Here is a 15,845-nt window from a genome sequence, read left to right as displayed (position 1 = left end):
GGCTGACAGGCTGAGAGCATGCACTTGGGTTTGATATAGATTTGAAAAGGGTCATTAACACATCTGTGTTAAAATTTAACGAGCTCCGTCTCCCTCTCCTTTTCTAATGCTCTCAGCCAGGACAATGGCAAATGCTGCTGCAGTTTACGAGAGGGGAGAAGCAGGATATGGCAGATGAGAATTCGAATGTGGCGGAGTCATAAAAGGCAATGCGGAGGCGTCCGGAAGTTGTAAAATATCCGCCATGTGTGAGGAAACTGAAAGTCGACATTTGTGTGCCCAAGCGTAACGCCTCTCCGAAGGACCAGATGAATGCAGAAGGAGCAAGCATTTTGGGAACTGTTGCCTCCGGCTCCTTTTGTAAAGCTCTATAGTATGTATTTATTTTTTTATCTTCGTTTCGGCAAATATAATGAAAATGTTGGAATATTGCAAGGCCCCCTAAGTGCAGCAGTATTCTGTAAATTTTATTCGCTTTTTTCTTATATTGTGTATTACATTTATGTGAGGAATTTGTGTATCCGTTTTTGCGTTTTTCGGAGATCACGTACAATCCCATTGGATTTTCTTCGTTGCGAATCCTGCACTATCGATTCGATGTTGGTGCTTGGCAAACATGAAAGCTTGTCCGTTTTCTTTTCATTTTAGAAATATTTATATTTTTCTTTTGCCCATAGAAATATGTGCATGTCAGTTTTGTTTGCTGGACATTGACAGGAAACATTCATACATAACATGTTCACTTTTATTGAGGTCCAGTTTAGATAGACAGACAGACTGGGCATACATATGTATGTATGTTAGGTTGTTATTTTGGAAAATTGAAGTCACTTCTCTGTTGCTTATATCTAGATGTATTTGCCATTTAGTTTCGAATCGTCAATTAGTTTCTAGTTATTGCTGCTCAAAACCAAATTGCTCTGCATTCTTAGAGAGAGAGAAAACAAAATGAATATAAGAAAATAGACGATTATTTATCAAAGGAAGAGAGAGAAAGATTGTGTACATTTTCTACATTTATCTTGGAATTTTGGCTCACAAATGCAAACATTTGTATGTAGTCTGACTACCACTCTTTGCATAATACCTTGGAGAATGAGAAAACCTTTAGAAGCATCCCTTTGCCACTTTATAATAAACTGACTGACAAAAAAATGAGCTTCAGAAGCGTTGAGAATTTTGCCGTTCATAAGTTGAAAAAGGATAAAATGAAAAGAGTAAAAATGAAAAATGTTCAACTCATAACTTGGATGCAGTTTTCAATGCTATAGAGCTATATGCTTGCCAACCTGCCATTTTCCATTTGGTCCATTTCCATGATGAGCTTGTCGGATGTGCACCATTTCAATAAGCCAGCGGCCAGATTGGGAGACCGAGACCAAGACAACCACAGAACATCCATCAACAAGTAAAGCTCTTACTCTCTATCGTCTCCTGTAACTGTTAAGGTGAAATGTTTATTAAATTTGTTCTCCAGTTGCATGCAATTCCTGCGAGTATATCTGTACAACGAGTCGAGACGAAACAAGGCGAGGCGAGATGAGAAGAAACAAACAAAACAAACAGAAGTGGCTTCAACTCATACGTCCCGTTGTCCTGTTGTTTGTGACTATGTTCCCGTGTTTTCTCTGTAATGGCATTGTGCGTGGCTTACTCGGCACGAATCCTTGTTAAAGTTGGATGTTGATACCAATAACAACAACAAAAACTACAACAAGAACAACAGCTGCAACAGCAATAGGATCCGTAGCAGCAGTTGGTATGCCACTTGTACTGAGAGAGATGTCTGAATGGCTGTTAGCTTCGTTTCCGGTCTGGCATTGTAAAAGTTTTATGCCAGTCTTACATAAGTTGTTCCACCCGTTAAATGAAAAAGATAAACGAAAAAATAAAGTACATTTACTTTGTCAGTAGGCGATAGGGAAGCAACTTTTTTTGCACTGAAACCAGCTGACTTAATAAAGTTCAACTTTATTTTAGAGATTGTAAAGTGTGTTCGTAAATTCGTTTCCATTCAAACAGTTATGTTTTCTGCTTCTTCCTTTACTTTCTTAAGTTTTTCAATATTTTCTTTTTATGACTTGTTTCCTCTTGCTTGGAATTTCTTGGTTTCCTTTCCTCCCATTTGCCAGCGATAATGTTCACATATCGAGGTATATGACGTGAAATAAATATATCGTTAATAGTCCTTACTCTCTCTCAAGAAAGAGAGAGAGTTGCCTTCCCGTTGAGTTGTCGCCTCTGTTTCCGTTTCCAGGCAATTGGATCTCTGCGTCAGCGAGTCATAGTCAGAGGCATGATACCCTTAATCCGATATCGTCAATGAAATGAAAACTGCAAAAACAAGCAAGCAATGTGTGTTTGGATGCGTTAAGAAGGACACGAAATTGACTGCAATTAAAAATGGCAAGAGCGACAACAACACCAACAGCATTGAAGGCACCAATGGACCATGAACAGAGTGTCTGCTTCAATTAAGTCACTTGAAGTGCAAATGAAAGTCAAGGTGGTCAAATGATGGTCAATTTCAAGTAGTCTGACTCACAATTTCAAACATCCTTATGTGGCGCCTTGGCCATACAGACACATAGAGAAGACTCTGCCACGGCAACTCGATTAAGCAATTGGAGTAAAGTTTTTGTTTTTTTTGATAAAAATTTAAATACTTTAATATTACCTCTGGCTTTTATGCAAATTTATTACGTTTTATATCCAATTTTTTTTCTCTTTGACTTGCCCACCTGCTGTATTCTTTAAACTATGCCTTTGATGAGCACAGGACTTGACTCGACAGGCCATTATCATCATCAGACAGCAACAGGAAATTTGCAAAAACAAAAAAATTAGGGGAGCAAAAACTCTCGAAACGAAAAGTTTTTCAGTTTTGTTGAAGTTTGCCTCAAAAATGCTTATGTAGTCAAGGTGTTTCTTCTCTTTTTTCATTTATTTACTTAAATATGTTTTGCAAATTATTTGGCTCAAAACTTTAAGCTTTGATTTATTCTTCTAATCACAATCTCTTGGCATGAAAATGAAAATGATTAAATTAAAAGCCATAATCTGGCAATCTTGCTTTATCTTCAATTTGGCAAATTGGCTTAAATTTCAATTCGATTTGAGTTATAGGAATGTATGATAATGTCTTTTGCATTAGTTAAACTTAAATTAAAGGCATAATAATTGAGCTGGTAGGTCTGTGTAATTCTAATTAATGGTAATAAGCTGCCACAGCGCATTAGAACGTGGCCAAGAGCACACGACAGCGTAAATTAACAGAGTAAACGGGCGCACTTACCCTCTCGTAATTGAAGGACGGGACAGTATTGTTGTTTCGCGGCTATTGTCACTGTTGACCCAGTTAGATGGGCGACACTTGATAGGATGGAATTTCCTTCCCTCACACTCTCTCTCTCGCGCTCTCTCTGCACTAAAACTACATGTAAGAATGATAATGACAGTGTGATACAATGGGAGTCGTCAAAACGGGGAGCCAGAAGGCTATGAAAACTTAAACATGAATGCAAATCCACTTGACTTGATTGAAATCATAAAAAGGAAAATTGCCATTGCAGACAAAACTGGCGGCATAAAAATAAACGCTTGGAGGCCAAAAGAAAGGGAATGGGGCAGGGTGACGGAGGGAAGGTCTTAGTTAGAATACATCAATCATGTGCTTTCGTCTCTTACACACATATGCACACACGCAAATAAAACTCATACGCACTGTGTTGTCAGCACTTTGGAAATATTGTAGCATACATTTTGGGGCCAAAAGTTTGTGCAAATGATTTTCATAAATGAAATTTATGTACGCAAAAATTGTTTTGTCGCTTGGTCATGTGCCACGCCCCCGCTAGCAAGGGCAACCCCAAGAGACGTAAATACGGAAATGATGTGTGAATGAAAGAGATGGCAATAGCGAGCGAGTTGGATGATAAACGCGCATTTGTCGCATGATAAATAGCAGCAGGGCAAACAAGCTGACAAACTGAGAAATAAACAAACGTTAGTCCTGCACTCTGTATATGTGTGTGTAGTTCATTTTATGTATTTGGTTTGCCCTCCGTTGGGAAATGACATACTACTACTGACCATTCTATGGACATGTAGAGAGAGAGAGAGAGAGAGAGAGAGAGCATGGGGCAAGTAGCTCAATCCTCTAGTCAACATAGTATGTATTTGAGGTTGTCTGACATTTTAGCCGAATTGGCCCAAGACATAAATTTCAAATGTCAATTGGTCAGCGCGTTCTATATGAAATTACACAATTGTTTATTCAAGGGAGCTACCGACGTCCCGATGAACGAATGACCGCCCAACTAACCAACTGAACCCATCCATTTTATGGGTGGCACATGAGCTCCGTTGTGTGCGTGTACATGTTGGGCTGATTTATGCTAATTACTTAGACAATTAACTAACAGAGCACACTCACACACACACACACATAAAATTCCTATAAATCATTTTACTTAAACCAAAAAAAACTAAGAAAAGGACCAAAAATTAAGAATTTCTGCTATATTTTGCTTCATTTGGTTTCCACGTTCAGACATAATGGCCTCTGGACCCAACAGCAATAATAATCTTTAGCATTTATTTAGCTATTAATCTCAATCAAAATTAATGTTAACAAAAGCAAGGCTTCCCTCCCAATCCAAATTTTCGTATTCTCTCTTCCTGGCCTGCTTTTATTTCTAGATTCGCCTGCATTTGTTGCTTCGTTTTCCTCTTTCGGTCAGTTTTTGGCAGTAATTGCTGAAATGGTTGCTCATTTATTTAATCTTTGACTGTTTATTGTTTTATTGAAAACATTTAAATGCCATTTGATTCTTTGGTTTGCCGAGATTCGTAGAAAATGTTCTTCCAGTTCAATATTTTGTGCTTCATCTTTTCTCTTTCTTAAAATTTATGTCAATTGTCCTTAATATAATCATTAAATTTACGTTTTTATACATTGTGGGCCCTTTCATTTATTTTACTCAAATTAAACTTGAAAGCGATGCAATCACAGTTTTTGGTTTCCTAGAAAAATCAACATTGGTAGCCACTTACTGAGCTGAACTGAAGGAGAGGTCGAGCGAGGCAGAGAGAAAGAGGGGAGACTCATTTCGCATTCATGCAAATTTCACTTTGAATTTTCCTTTTTCTTCCTGCTTTCTTTTTCCTATTCCTGACAGCAGCAGCAGCAGCAACACACACGTGCGCTGGCTACAAAAGTATATATACATATATATTTGTATATATAAAAAAAGAAATGTTTTTCCCCTCCCTTACACTTTTTGAGTTGGCCATGAACAATGTTTAGTAATTTTTGTATCTTTGCTTGTGTTTTCTTTTTGTTTTTTTTTCGTTAGAAAAGGAAATATACTTTCTAAGTAAATTAACCTTGCCTTTGGTTAAGGTCCCCTGCTGTTGCTACTGTTTCTGATACTGAAACTGGCCTTGGTGTTCCATTGTGCTTAAATAGTTAGTTAGTTGCCAGAATATTATTCCCGTACCTTTTGGAGTAACCATCAACAAATGGTTTCTGTTCCTATTTCTATGTTGAATTTGTGGTTACAAGCATAAATCAAAGCTGTCAATTCAATTCGGCTTCTGTGTCTATCTCCCTTCACATGCACATACATACAACGCACCCACACAAGCACACACACAAGCCTTAGCGCACACATGTGACTATGACATTAATGAGTTTCACAGGCGGCAGCTGTGACACTTGAACATGAGATTTAACTAACGTTTAATTAATTAATTTGCTTGTTACTTTTTGAACGTGCAACATGGAAAAAGTTTTTGTTGTTCTTTTATTTACTTTGCTGTTGTTGTTGTTAAAAATGTATGCCCATCACCTGTGCTTGGGCAGCATACATATCCAATGGAACTCCCATAGATACATACATAGTAACATATGTATATAAAAAGCGCTCACGTATCTCTTTGCCTTCTGTACGTGTGACTGGTTTCGTGTATTTTGTGTGGTTTTTTTTTTTTTGCTCGACACATGCGACACTTTTTGCAGATCTCATAAATTCGAAACTCACATGCATAGAAAAGTTCCAAACAGCAACAAAAATTTTTGCTATTATATATTTGAACTTTATTCCGCTTTTTGTGCTGTAAAATATTTATGCATTTACAATGTACACACAATCAAATGAAGTGTAAAATTTTAATTGCATTGCACGAAATGAGCAAATGGGGTAAATTTTGTAATTGAGTTGCCCTTTTGTAATTGGGTTTCGATTTCATGTTGCTAAGGCAAAGTGCAAATTACAAATTGCATTAAAAAACTTGCATCGTAATCACTTGCAAACGGAATATCAAATTCTACTGATAATGAATCAGTTTTTACATTGCCTTTAAAATAGAAATTTTGATTGGTTTTTGTCAAACTGAATACATACATTAAGTTTTGAATAGCCCTAAATTTAAAATTCTTGGGTAGTTTCTTTTAGTTGAGTTCAATTACCGTTTAGTTTTTTACCATCGTTTTGAAATCTAGAAAATTAGCTTAAGCTTCTTATCCTGAATATAAAATGCAATTTACTTTAAATCAAAAAACCATTTAGTAATCTACTAAAAGCAAACAGCTTAAATACAGATTATTTTAAAGAAACCAAAGTAAAAAAAATTCATTTGAAACGTTTTAACTGGAAGCGCTTAAGCCTTTCAAGGGATGGAATAGCGTAGTGTAGAGATATGTGTGTGTATATAAATTCATATCATGGTGGTTTTTCCTTAATAATCATGCATGTGCGATATAATCCAACCCGGGCCAGCATAAAGCAGTGAACCTCGTGTCCTCTGATGAAAGAGCCATTAACAATTTGCCAATCGAAATCGCATTAAAAATGAAAAGAAAAAAAAAAAAGATGAGTTGAAAAAAAAAAGTGGAGGGAGAAACCTTCTTTATTCCAATTGAATGACGGCAATTTAAATAGCCCAGTCAAGCGTCAGGAAGTAATAAAAAAGTTTCATTAAATGAGTGCTCACAGTTTATGTCAGGCTGCTTATCTGCCGACATTTTTAATTTCTGAAACAGGAGTATCTTTATATCCTCGTATGTGTGTGTCCTGTACACACAAGTTTAATAAGCTTACACTAAGTGTATATCAGTATGAGTGTGTGTGTGTGTGTGGTGCTTGGTAAAGTAATTCCCATTTTAAATGTGAACATTATAAACATTTTAGCGACAATTTACACTCATTATTATTGGTTATAAAAATAGCCGAAGCAATGGCAAATCGATAAGTGAAGTGCCGACCGAGCAAGAAAACTGGGACAATGTCTCTTAACTTAAGCTCCGAAATCAACAATTCATTTTCACTTGACATTCGCCAGAGATGAGTGCTCTTTACTTAGATCCTTTGCTCAAATATAAGACGTACACAAAAAGCCAAAGTAAACGTAAGAATCCAACTAACTACCAAATCCGATGGAAAACAAACGGAAACCGGAAACGACAGAACGAATGCCAAGTGAAATGGCAAAGTCATTTCGTGTTGTCTCGTTTTTAATTAATGAAAAAAACAACAGGCACTTGTCACTTAAGTAAAATAAAGTAAAGTAAAGGACCCAGCAACATCGACACCTAATGGTAAAAGTTTTTCGGGTATAATAAAACACACAGAAAAAAGAAGGAGAAACCCATTTAGCAGCAATTTGGCCTCATGCAACCCAGGTGAAGAAAGCTTTCGAAAACTTTCGAATTTGACCTTTTTGTCGGAATGAGTTACGAGTAACTTTACTCTGTGGTTAAATCAAGGGTGGCGGAAATCCCAGGCGGGGGGGGCCTTAAAGTGTGTTAAAAACTCACCAGAGAGAGACTCCTACTATTAAATTCTTTGATAATTAATACCTCACATACTTGTTTAAGTTTTTTATTGTGCTATTTTTTTTCTTGCCTACTTTGACTTTTGAGCTCTTTGCAGAGGCATTAATTACGCATAAAGAACTAAAACTGTAGCATACTTATTACGTACAATTTTCCAAGCGGATGTTAAGACTGCTGCCATTATGTAGCAGTCGCTTCCGGCTGGAAAAGTTGTAGAAAGTAAATGCATTGAACCATCACGATAATTTATTTAAATTTCTGATATTTATTATTAGAAGAATTAAGTACAATAACATTTGGGATATAAATTAGTTAATACAGAGATAAAATTATTTAAAAGAGTAAAACAATATGCAAGCTACGTACATATATAGTACATAAAAAGCTATAAAATCTTTAAAACCACACAAAACGTGGTTTTTCTTCAAAGTTATAAATCAAATTAGAATCATAATTAATAATTTACCTCACTCATTTTATGTTGTTTTCTCTCTTTGTCTCTTTCTGTCTACTGCAAGTGTTATAAGCCAATATATTTTAATTAGTTTTCACTAATGCGGTTTTCTTCTATGTAACTTGCGGTTTTTTCCACTTCTCTAGTTTATGTCATTTTCACGTTCCTACCACACTCATTCTATGTCCACTGGACTATGTTTCTGTTGAGGGGGAGAGGGGTCAATTGAGGGTCAGTTGTTGTGGTTCCCAACATTCTCAGCATGGCATAGACATGCTAATGACATTTCAATGTCCATGTTCATGCTCGTGCCCACAACCGTGGCTCTATGTACATATATGTACATACATAGATATACCGCTGCGGCAATTATTAAATGAAATACTTATTGGCAATCATTTTCAATCTTTAAAGAGACAAAAATTTGTGCTCTGTGAGGTTTTATTGAATTTTTGGCTTCCACCCCAAGCATATTTAATTACATGAACCAGAGAGCACATCGTCATCATCATCATCATCACATTTGATCAGCGTCCACATCATCGACCACAGACAATGGGACATTGTAAAACAAGGGCTGTGGTCTGAGGGATTTGGGCTTCACTCAGGTGTGAAAATGCAACTGCACAATGAAGTTAACTAATCACCGAAATGCATCTATGTAACCAACTAGTTGAAGCAAATTGATCTTTTATGACTTAATTGGCATACACACACAGACACATACAGACAAAGAGAGAAACACACACACATCAATCAACCTCAAATTAAGTCTTAGAGTAATTAAACCACCGTAAACATAAGTAAATCTCAGCTTAAAATTGAAATTTTCAGGAAAATCCTCACTGCTCTGTGGCAGTGAAAAGGATTCTCATGTTTGGATTAGATTATCAAGTCTGATGTCATTTGAAAGCTTAACTAACTAACTAACTACATGACAGCCAACATTTTGTAATGCCATAAAAACCCCCAACTAAAGTGAACATTTTGCGCATTTTTTCGCTGAGTCAGTGTGTGGGGCTTAAAAGCCTCGAATTATTTGCAGAAAATACTTGCAAAGAAGAAACGAAAAAAATGATAATCAAATAAAATCACAGAGACATTGAGAATGTGAAAAACGCAGACAGAGGAGCAGAGGGCAACAAAAAAAAAAAAGAGGGAAAGCAAAAGTTAAGAATAAAGTGTATAGACTTACATATATAAAGCAAATGTCAAAGTGAAATTTGCTTTATGTGAAAAATGACAACCGTTGCTTTGATTTGCTTTATGAATGTGCCATGTCCTTGTCCTGCCAACTGAGTGAGTGTGTGTGGGTGTTTGTGTGTCTTTGTGTGTGGTGTCTGTGGACGTGTGTCAGTGTGGGTTGCATAGTAATGAGTCACAGTTCGAATCCCTAACCCAAAAACCAATCGCAATCCCAATACGCATACGAATCGGATTCCAAGTCATTCACATACATTAACAACAATATTACAAGTTTCTTTTCGCTTGATGTCAAGCAATTAATATGCTTTACGCTTCTCATATTTTCTATTTTTTTTCTTTTTGCTTCAACTTTGACGTTGACTGTGTCTTTGTCTAGCTCTGCTGTCCAGCTGTCCTGTCTTCTTTATCCTTGAGATCATCATCTATAAACTGGCTTTGATTTGAGCATTGAAACTTTGCTTGTTTTTCTGGTCATTTTTAATCGAATCTATGGCACAACTTTCTATCGCAAGTCTTGAAAACTTTGAACTGCCCCAGCCAGCATAAAGCCATTTATTATTCAATATTGCTTGTTGTTTTTTCTCTTTGAAAGTTTTAATTGCAAACTTTCCCTGCAAAAACCGAAAACGCACAAATTAATTTCCCGCCCCATTCTTATGCTTGTTCTCATTCTAAATGTAATCCTAATAAAATTAAAATTCAATACTCGATGGCCGCAGGAATTAGCTAATTAAAGTGTAAAGTTAAATAAAAGTAAAAGTATTTCATGAATTGTAAACAGTTGCTGGAAAACCTAAGAGTCAGCAACAGAGACGAGGTAAGAGGGAGGTAAGAGAGATGTGGCAAGTGCGTGGCGTGTGTAATCAATCAATGCAATCAAGCAGAAGTTGTCTTAAAACAAAGCCAAAGCTAAATATTGTGATGCCATTAACAACAACAACGGATCAGGAGAAGGCAGTAACGGAAACGGAAGCAACTGCAGCTCTCTGCTACCTTCCCTTTTGCTCTCCTGCTTCCCATTCTTCAGCTTTGTGTGCTCCCTCTTGGCTGTAGGCCACAACACAAAAGCCAATACCAATGCCACTTAAGCTTGTGCAAACCCAAAACGTTTCAGCTTGATGATGGACTGATGGAGAGGTGCAGACGAGAGAAGGTCTGTCTCTCTGTATCCAGTCTGACGCTTCATGTGACAATCTCGACGCCATCAACGAGCAAACGAAGCATCTTCATCGACACACACACACACACACACACACACACACGGACACATAGACCCTCTTACATCCAGGCTTCACTCCGCTCTGCTCCATTCAGCGTTATCAAATTATTCAAGAACGTTATTATTGTGGCTTGTTTCGTAGAATATTTCGTGTGTTTTTGATGGCAAATTGAATAACAAACATGACAGCATGAAATGTCCGCCAGAGGGTGCCAGAGTAGGCCAAATTGGTATTAGATTGCCACTTCAGGCGAGAGAAAGCCTAGCATCCATGCCACATATGACGATATACCCAACCGCAGCTAGTGGAGTTGAAACCAATTTCATTTCGTTTGTTGTGAATAAAACCTGCTTTTAAATATTTTAAAATCGTTCAAAGCTTTGTCAAATAAATGAGGAACTTCTGAGAAAGATATGGCACAAAAGACTTTACCTAAATACGATGCTTTAAAAGAAAAGAACAGCCTATTGTTCAATGTAAAATAATTGTGCAAACTTTAAAGAAAAATAATCATTATTTTTTTAGTAGCGCTATAAAAGTTTATAATTTCTTGTCTATATAGTTTTCATGCTGCCTGCAAGTTGTTTAAGTAGCTTGGAGTAAAAAGAGTAAAGAAATTTTGCGCCCATAATGTTTCAGCTTTTCACTTCTCTCCCTAATGAATTTCCACAGCCTGGTGTCATTTAAGCCACGTTGAAGTGGCAACTTTTCGTAATAGCTGCTTGTCCTGCTGCCAGAGGAGCATAACAATGCAGTGTCAACTGGGCTCGGGCTGTTGCTTTTCCCTCCGTCACATTCACTTTGTGCCTTCGCCAGAGTGAAGCTGAGCCGCTGTTGCATTATTGTGTCAGCATGCAACAATTTTCAGTCAAGAATGTTGACATTTATGCCCCTGGCCGAAGCAACAGCTAAAGGAGCATTAACGGGTCCTGAGTGCTCTGTTCTAAGAGTTCTGGGATTTAATCTCGAATGTGCCCTCAGTCAGCTGGATGTGGAAAACAAAAAAATGTAAGTGGAAAATTGGCTATTGTGTTGCAGTAATGGACATGGCCATATGACATCATATCGTAAAGAGGGCAAACTCCTTACAAACCATGTCCTCGAGCTAATGTTTTAATTAAAGGAATGCCAGCAGTATTTCTGTTGGCTTCTTGTGTTCTTTCTTCCGCTTGGCTTTGTCTCTTCAAAGTTTTTCAATTATTCTGCTTTGACAAGATTTGCACTGCTCGTGTATTGTGTATTTCATTAAACAAAGTGCAAATTTTCCACAGCTGAGACAAATATTAATGATGTTTTGCTCAGATGACTGGCCTTCAGCCTTCAGCCATCAGGCATCGCCTTCAGACTTCAGCCACACCACAGCCTTACTTTGTGGGTGGAAAGTTTTTTATTTTGATGCATTTGCCTTTAATTGAATTTGTTCTCCTTACTGTCATACTGACATTTTGCAAGAACTTTGTCAATAAATGCATAAGAAACTCTTCCCAAATCTATTTCAAATAAATTTCTGAAAATTTATAATACCAAACACCCACAAAAAACAAAACGTTGCCTAATCATGAGTTAGAAACGAATTTTTTACAATAAAGATGTGATTTAAAAAATTGTTCTTCTATATGGTTGTAAAAGAGATTGAGGTAATCACTCGGACATTTTTCCATTATTTTTAAATTATTGGTAATGACAACAAGCGTTAGACAAACTTCAGAGTTAATCGTGAGGCCAAATTATGCTAATGGCTATTCGTAGTTTCGTCCTTTCTTCAATGCATTGCTGGGAAACTTTGTTGCATTACCCCATCCATATTTGGCAACGCGTCAGAATGTCAACAATTAACCGTAATTGAAGCTATGCAAATGCATTTACTTGTTGTACAGCGTTGCTAGTGTCAACATCAACAACAACAAACAACGACAACTCAACTTAACTTATTCAACCATTCAGTCAGTCAGAACGACAGACGTTTTTGGGAAAATTTGCATAATATCACGTAGGATAATCTGCAATATGCCAACGGGAGGGAAAAAAATAAAACACACACAGACCCACACACATAAAGTGAACTGTTCCACTGCAACAATTAGTGTTTCACATATGTAGGCATCAATGTATGAACAAATTATGCGAAAGCAGCCACATGACGGACTGACACGGGTCCTATTACTATTACTCCTAGTTCGCTTTCAGTCGTGCATCACGCACACTCCACACGGAAATGAGTAGCGGAAATGGCAAACATTCAGGGCATACAAAATGGTGTTTGTGTGGAGCAAACAAAATATGCGAGTTGAATAAATTTCGCTTGTTTCGAGACTTTTCAAACTTGCCTCATGTTGTATATATGTAAAAGTGGTTTCTTTTAGCAAAATTCCAAGTAAAATGATATGGCACCCAGAAAGAAAAGTTCAGAAAGGATAATATTAAAGGTCTATCTGTTGATTTAAAACTTCTTTCTATGCTCTTCTTCAAGATTCACCATAAAACGCTGAGCACAAAGTGAGCATTAGCTCCCGTTGCCAATAAAAATGTCGATTATAGCTAATGATTTGCACAAATGGATGAATATCCTTATTTGTACAGGTCATGCAAACAATTTGTGTAGAGGAACTAAAATTATATTCTAAAATATTTATATGAAAATTGCAAGCACCACGGGAGTCATCGAATAGAAGGAAGGGGAAGAAACGTTGGGTATTTATACTCATATTTCCGTTAATTAAAAAATGTGTTGTAGCTGTTATTTTATTCTCATAGCTGTAGTTATTTTTAATTAAAATGCACCACGAGCACGTCAGCGGGAAAAGAGCAACTCAAAGCCGGTGGTCGCGTCATTAGCTGCAGTTGTGGTTGCATGTCCACAGGAGGGCTAGGAACGAGCAGGAGAGAGACCGAGAAAAGGAGAGAGAGAGAGAGAACATAGAGGGGCGGAGTATAGGTCGAATGCAAATGACTGCCCATGGACTTGCGGTGTAAAATAGCCCACCTGTCCTCGCCTCTAACCTATTGAAGCGCGCGTAGCTAATGGTGACCATAAATAGGCGACTAGTCGAGGAGCAGGACTTTGTCTTTGTAGTCGTGCTCTTGGTTTTGCACACGTTTGAAATTACAGAATTACAGAATTAGTGGCTGGGCACATAGCATACACATTGTTGCAAGTGTTGCCGCCATTTTGCAACCGGAAGTACCTATTACCTCCACACTCTACTACATGTGCGTGCAAGCGGGAGCTGGCATTGGACGAGGGGCGACTGCAAACGACAACGCAGAAACACGTTGACTGAAAATTAACTTTGTGGCTAGTTTGTATATGATGCGGGTAAGCTGGCTTTGTCAGCGCCCTTCATTTCATGATTTCAATTTGGCAAATTGCAACGTTGCTACATTTTAGAAGGCGCCTTCATCAACGACGCTTAACGGATGCCCCAGTCCAATCCAACACCCAAAAGCATCATGAACTCTTCCTCTCGGGGCCACAATGATGCATTGACAGGACAGTCACGTAGTGCACACTGGAATACCAAAGGCTTGGCATGGCATGGCAAGGAAAATGTGCCCAAGGCTAGGGATCTGCACAAGTCAGATCACAGAACGAGGGGTACGAAATGTTTGGCTTGTCCTACATAATGTATGTTTGTGTGTGGTGTTGACATGCCACAATTCCCCACTAAACCCACTACCTAGCTGACTTTACCCTTTCTCCGAGTGTGTGAGTGTGCATCTGTTAGATGCTGCGGTAATTCTAATTTTACATTTCCCCATTGCAATTTTCACAACCTTCCCCTGCACCGCTCTCATGTACGACATTTCCTTAGACAATACTTGTTGCATAACAGATGCAAGACCTTGTAAATGGCATTTAGTTGAAAGCCGAAAAAAAATATGCATTCACATATGTGTATATAAGTAAATACCCAAACCAAAACGAACAACAAACTTGGCCAAGATGAATAAATCGTTTTGCAAATTTGCAACCTGAGTTCTGGAAACTATGACAATCTTCTTACAACAAACATTCAACAGAAAGAAGTCTTCAACTTTTTTATGAATATAAATATGCATCGCTTGTTGAGTTTTCGTGTGTCAAGAACTTGCCATAAAATATATTCCCATTTCTTTCAAATGTTCAAATGAAAATGACAGTCGAACTCAATTGAATAAAACGACAATTTTTCATGTTCCTCTTGGCATTATTATTGATCAAATTTGTGACAAACTACCGAAAGTGAAAGTTAAATATTTAAGATTCGACGTATGCTTAAATTTCTGAATATTTATTTGAATATGTTTGACCTGGTCAGGAAGACCTGCTAACCATTCCGTCCTTATCTTTAACTTCTTACTCAAAAACGAATAATTCGAAATACTTGAAATTGACATTAAGCATTTTTAATTTCTTTTTTGATATCCTGACTCTGTAAATAAGATTTTTAGTATCATTCGAGTAAATTAATTTGCAATGTAAGAACAGTAAATTTATGAAAGGAAAAGTTGATTGAACTTGATTTTAAAAACAAAGAGAGACTTAAAAGATTCAAAGTTTCGGGTTGTTAATTTTGAATTTATGGTAAAGCTTGCTCGACAACCGCGGGCTAAGCAATGTCAATGAGAGCTATAAAATAAATTTGTTAACCAATGAATGCATTAAATTCTTAATCTTTAGTGTTGACATTAAATTCACAACTGGGGATGGAACTACACGAGAAAAAAGGGGGGAGAAGGGTGACACCCACAATAAGCCGAAGTCGAACAAAGCAATTTCATACGCACTCTGTTTCTCTCACAAAAGAGGAGTTTAAAAATTTATAGCCCAATTTGAAATTGCAAACGAGTGCGTTATAAAGTCCATGGCTTTCGTTGTTTTTGTTTTGTCGTTGCTCTTGCTTTCTTGTGCGTGTGTGTGTGTGTGTGAATGTGTACTATTATTCAAAATGCCATTGTTTATGGCAAAGGAGGACTTGAATGCAACTTACATGCAAAGTAATTCTTGGTCTGGTCAACAAAGACCCAAAACTTGGCCAAACAATCACTTTCAAGTGTTGACACACTTTGATGTTGGTTTATGAAAATGAAGGTGATGCTAGTTACTGACTATAAGAAGTAGAGTAGAGACAGAGAGAGAGAGAGACAG

The 15,845-nt window shown here is 37.4% G+C and overlaps 1 protein-coding gene across 3 annotated transcripts in view; it reads left to right on the top strand.

Annotated features, from left to right (window-relative positions):
• The window catches only part of Pde6 (phosphodiesterase 6), a 44,716-nt gene that overhangs the window by 12,999 nt on the left and 15,872 nt on the right, over window positions 1-15,845 (top strand). The window lies entirely within an intron of this gene.

The sequence above is a fragment of the Drosophila tropicalis genome, unplaced genomic scaffold (genome assembly GCF_018151085.1).
Source record: "Drosophila tropicalis isolate 14030-0801.00 unplaced genomic scaffold, ASM1815108v1 contig_878, whole genome shotgun sequence".
NCBI lineage: Eukaryota > Metazoa > Arthropoda > Insecta > Diptera > Drosophilidae > Drosophila > Drosophila tropicalis.
Note: the sequence above shows the minus strand (reverse complement) of the source record. Positions and strands in the feature narration are given on the sequence as shown.